Source organism: Vipera berus (assembly GCF_964194415.1).
Source record: "Vipera berus genome assembly, chromosome: 1".
NCBI classification, from domain to species: Eukaryota; Metazoa; Chordata; class Lepidosauria; order Squamata; family Viperidae; genus Vipera; species Vipera berus.
In genome coordinates this window covers 307,355,467-307,361,466 of record NC_138202.1, presented here as the reverse complement: position 1 = coordinate 307,361,466, position 6,000 = coordinate 307,355,467, and positions in this window count along the sequence as shown.

Genomic DNA, 6,000 nt, shown 5'->3' with positions numbered 1-6,000 from the left:
AAGGCACATGCATGCTAGTCGTTTCCAACTCTAGGGGCCGGTGCTCATCTCCGTTTCAAAGCCGAAGAGCCAGCGCTTGTCCGAGGACGTCTCCGTGGTCATGTGGCCAGCATGACTAGACGCCAAAGGCTGTTCTGTACCAGCCTGCTACCGGCCTTGCAGAAAAGGCAACCCCTTTACAGACGGCAAAAGGCTGGAATACGTCTGCCAAATTTATTACAAAAACAAACAAAACATGAAACAAGATACTGGAGCTTTGAAACTCTATCGGAGCGGTTGCTTTCAGCAAACCAGCCCTCCCCCAAACATTCCCTTTATAAAGAGTTCAGGGCGTGGCCTCTCTTTGCCTCCTTCCGATAAGTCCCACAGCCTTCCTCTGCTTGTTCCTACTTGACTGCCTCCTGCGTCGGGCGTCCTTGAACAGGGCCAGCTGTGGGTCATCTTCATCCACACTGTCAGGCTCACACAGCTGGGTCTGGGTCTCCACCAGGTAGGAGGGGCCTGGCTGGGGGCTCTGCGGAGCCTCAAAGCCATCATCAGCAAGTTCTTCAACACCCCCCTCCTCCCCCTCATCTGAGTCATCCGACCCAACTGCCGAACCCACAGGCTGACCCTGAATCACAACAAAGGCGCACAGAACGCTGTTACCTTCCCACCGTAGTGGTCCCTATTTTTCTACTTGCATTTTTACGTGCTTTCGAACTGCTAGGTTGGCAGAAGCTGGGACGAGTAACAGGCGCTCACTCTGTTACGTGGCACTCGGGATTCGACCCACCAAACTGCCGACCATCTGATCGACAAGCTCAGCGTCCTAACCCACTGAACCACCGCGTCCCTTGAAATCCCCAAAATGACAGAATGATCTCAGTTCGAATCCAAGGCAAACCATTCAATATCACAGTAGTCCAAATCTATGCCCCAACCACCTGTGCTGAAGAGGATGAAATTGACCGGTTCTATGAAGCCCTACAGCACCTTATAGAACTAACACCAAAAAATGATGTCCTTATCATCATGGGGGATTGGAATGCTAAAGTAGGAAGCCAAAAGATAACCGGAATAACAGGCAAATTTGGCCTTGGAGTACAAAATGAAGCAGGGCACAGGCTGATAGAAGTTTGTCAAAAGAATACGATGGTCACAGCAAACACTCTTTTCCAACAACCCAAGAGACGGCTCTACACATGGACATCACCAGATGGTCAACACAGAAATCAGATTGACTATGTGCTCTGCAGCCAAAGATGAAGAAGCTCTATACAGTCAGTAAAAACAAGACCAGGAGCTGACTGTGGCTCAGACCATGAGCTTCTCATTGCAAAGCTTAGGCTTAAACTGAAGAAAGTAGGGGAAAGCACTAGGCCACTCAGGTATGAATTAAATCATATCCCTGTTGAATATAGAATAGAGGTGACAAATAGATTTAAGGAATTAGATCTGATAGACAGAGTGCCTGAAGAACTATGGACAGAGGTTCGCAACATTGTACAAGAGGTAGCAACTAAAAGCATCCCAAAGAAAAAGAAATGCAAGAAAGCAAAATGGCTGTCTGAGGAAGCTTTGCAAATAGCTGAGGAAAGGAGGGAAGCGAAAGGCAAGGGAGAAAAACATAGATATGCCCAATTGAATGCAGAATTCCAGAGAATAGCTAGAAGAGATAAGAATGCCTTCTTAAATGAACAGTGCAAAGAAATAGAAGAAAACAATAGAATAGGGAGGACCAGAGATCTTTTCAAGAAAATTGGAGAGATGAAGGGAATGTTTCATGCAAAAATGGGCATGATAAAGGACCAAAATGGCAGGGACCTAACAGAGGCAGAAAAGATTAAGAAGAGGTGGAAAAATTACACAGAAGAAGTATACAAGAACGAGCTTAACGTCCCTGATAACCACGATGAGGTGGTCACTGACCTTGAGCCAGACATCCTAGAATGTGAAATGAAGTGGGCCTTAGAAAAGTTGAGCAACAACAAAGCTAGTGGAGGTGACAGTATTCCAGCTGAGCTATTCAAAATCTTAAAAGACAATGCAGTAAAAGTGCTACACTCAATTTGCCAGCAAATTTGGAAAACTCAACAGTGGTCACAGGATTGGAAAAGATCAGTTTACATTCCAATTCCAAAGAAAGGCAGTGCCAAAGAATGTTCAAACTATCGCACCATTGCACTCATTTCACATGCTAGTAAGATTATGCTTAAAATCCTACAAGCTAGACTCCAGCAGTATGTGGATTGAGAACTACCAGAAGTACAGGCAGGATTTCGAAGAGGCAGAGGAACTAGAGATCAAATTGCCAACATACACTGGATCATGGAGAAAGCTAGAGAGTTCCATAAAAACATCTACTTCTCCTTCATTGACAATGCCAAAGCCTTTGATTGCATGGATCACAACAAACTGTGGCAAGTTCTTAAAAAGATGGGAGTACCAGACCATCTTATTTGTTTCTTGAGAAACCTATATGCGGGTCAAGAAGCAAGAGTGACAACTGGATACGGAACCACTGATTGGTTCAAAATTGGGAAAGGAGTCCGGCAAGGCTGTATACTGTCACCCTGCCTATTTAACTTATATGCAGAGCACATCATGAGAAAAGCAGGGCTAGATGAATCAAAAGTTGGAATTAAGATTGCCGGGAGAAATATCAACAACCTAAGATATGCAGATGATACCACTCTAATGGCAGAAAGTGAAGAAGAACTAAAGAGCCTCTTGTTGCGGGTGAAGGAGAGTGCAAAAGTTGGCCTGAAACTTAACATTAAGAAAACCAAGATCATGGCATCCAGCTCTCTCAATTCCTGGCAAATAGATGGGGAAGAAATGGAGGTAGTGACAGATTTTATTTTCCTGGGCTCCAAGATCACTGCAGATGGGGACTGTACCCAAGAAATTAAAAGACGCTTGCTCCTGGGGAGGAAAGCCATGGCAAATCTAGACAGCACACTAAAAAGCAGAGACATCACTCTGCCAACTAAAGTGCATATAATCAAGGCTATGGTCTTCCCAGTTGCAATGTATGGCAGTGAAATTTGGACCATAAGAAAGACCGAGTGCCAAAGAATTGAGGCCTTCGAACTATGGTGCTGGAGAAGACTCCTGCGAGTCCCTTGGACTGCAAGGCAATCAAACCGGTCAGTCCTAGAGCAAATCAACCCTGACTGCTCTTTAGAAGGCCAGATCCTGAAGTTGAAACTCAAATACTTTGGCCACCTAATGAGAAGGAAGGACTCACTGGAGAAGAGCCTAATGCTGGGAAAGATTGAGGGCAAGAGAAGAATGGGACGACAGAGAATGAGGTGGCTGGATGGAGTCACTGAAGCAGTAGGCGTGAGCTTAAATGGACTCCAGAAGATTTATTTTATTTTATTTTTTATTTTAATTCCATTTATATCCCGCCCTTCTCCGAAGACTCAGGGCGGCTTACAAGCTTAGCAGTAGCCTTCATTCTATGTATATGCCTGCTTATTAGGGCTTTCACACACACACCCAAGCGGCATTATTACAAAGTCAGCTTATTGCCCCCAACAATCTGGGTCCTCATTTTACCTACCTCGAAGGATGGAAGGCTGAGTCAACCTTGAGCCTGGTGGGATGCGAACCTGCACTAATTGCAGGCAGCTGGTGTTACTTAAGGAGGCATTAGCCCACTGCTCCACCAAGGCCAGATGGTAGAGGACAGGAAGGCCTGGAGGAACATTGTCCATGGGGTCGCGATGGGTTGGACAGCTAACAACAACAACAAAAGTTAGCTGCAAATTATTCACTGAAAGCTCAAATGGTGTAAAGAATACTGAAAGAATTTCTTTATTTAATTCAGTGTTTGGCCAGCTGACTGGGTATTCTGGAAGCTGAAGTCTATACTGTATATCTTAAAATGCTCAAAGCTGAAAAAATTTAACCTGAGAACAAATGGCAAATAAGATTAGTTAGCACAAAGTGCACCACCACCAACAAAATCCTAACTTGAACATCAAACAGGGAACATGAACTAGAATCAGCTAGCAGGAAGAAACATCAAGAGACTGGAGTATCTTTCCCAACCGCATTTGGGACTGTTGGTTGGAAATTCTGGGAGCCACAGTTTCATTATACCAGAAGGAATCAAGTTTTGCAAATGTAAAAATTTTGTAAGAATATGAATAGAAAATGAAGAATGTTTGTCCAGTTTGAATCTTAGTATAATTTGATCTGCCATTTGAGAAAAAAGGCATTTTTAAAATTTAAATAGGTATTTAAAGTGATATCATACAATCAAGGTTATATGCTCCATAATTCTCACAGTATCATTATATTTTTCTTATATGGTCTGATCATCAATGTAGGATTAGATCTGGAAAATGTTCCCCTTAGTGTATTATAAAATGTATTCTATAAATAATAATTGTTCAAGGTATAGAAACATGCACAACATATTATTTACTGCACAATAGAAAGTTATCTAAACATTCATAGCTCAACAAATCTTAGTGACTCTAAGTGGCACTTAAAGCCCTTAGATTCAGTTTGCAAATTGCATAGAATTATCTTTGTATGATAACATGAATAAAGAGTTTGCATTTTCCTGATCAGAATTTGGCAGGGCTCTAGTGCTGAACTTTTCTGGGTTTATCAAGATAACTAATTGAAAACGTGCATGTCATAAAAGAAGGGATGGGGACACATTTTGGTAAGTGGAATAATTATGAATAATTTAGCTGAAATGGAACAAGATTTTTTTTGTCCTCAACATTTACACTCAACATTGTTCAGAATCAAAATGCAAAGTAAAAATTAATCTCTACGCGTTATATATCTAGGATTTGTTTCCTCATCTGTTCTTTGCAACAAATATAGGTCTTGGTTTATTCAAACTCTACCAAGCTGTCAGAAAACAAATATTGGCAGAAAACCAGCAGTGTTACTGTTTGAGGACATAACTTTCTGGTATAAGCATCCATAGTGTTTGGACATGGTTGTCCAACGTTCTGGCTTGGCTGAATCACATTGAGTGAAGAGGAATTGTCTTGAGCCACGTTTAAAACATACATTTAATGTATATAAATAATAATTTTCCTTTTTAATTTTTTTTATATGTTGTGGGGCAACATTACTAGCTGCCAGGGTCACATGTGGCTGATAGGCTGCGAGTTGTTCATGCCCTGTTTAGGGTACTGAGAGTAGCCAGAGTTTTGAGCTAATAACTGGGTTTTTACTCTACTTCAATCTTATTTACATGAGCCATTAATCTGAAAATTTAATTGTGTCATTGTCATCTACACGTCATGGCCTGCAGTGTCGTTTACTATTTACACTGTGGACCCTTCAGAAAGAAAATGTTATCTACTGAGTGTTATATACCCAGAAATCAGTGGTGGGATTCAGCTGGTTCACACCACTTTGGCAGAACCAGTAGCAAATTTTTTGTTTCCCGGGCCCAGAATGGACTTCCGGAAGTGGCATCCACACAGAGAACTGGTTGCTCACATATTTGAATCCCACCACTGCCAGAAATCTTAGACTCAGCTGTAAGATATTAAAAAATTATGAATTTTTTGGGTAGCAGGAATGGTTATTTGAAAGCAAATTTAAAAGGCATTAAGAATGTACTTCTGTTTTGTCTAAAATAATTTTCTATATAGTTTATTGGTTTATTGCTTGAAGATTTGCAATTAGAGAAAAATTTCCCAATACTAATAGTTTGAAGAATTGAGATTGTTAGCATTATAAAATGTTTATTGCATACCCTTCTTGCCATGGTTATTGTTTGATCAATATATTTTGTAACATTGTTATAAAATAAAAGAAAAAATATTATCAAGAGATGCAAGCTCTCTTCCCCCTCCCCCAAACCAAAAAAATCTTGTAGTTTGTTACAAAAGAAATAGGAGAGGTAAAAACAAAATCAACATAATTGTTGTGGCTTCAAAAATCTCTTTTCTATCAATTTGACATTTATTGAATTAAACAGTAAATTTACCCTGAAAATAATATTTGAGCTTCTGTCTAAATGTCTAGATTTGG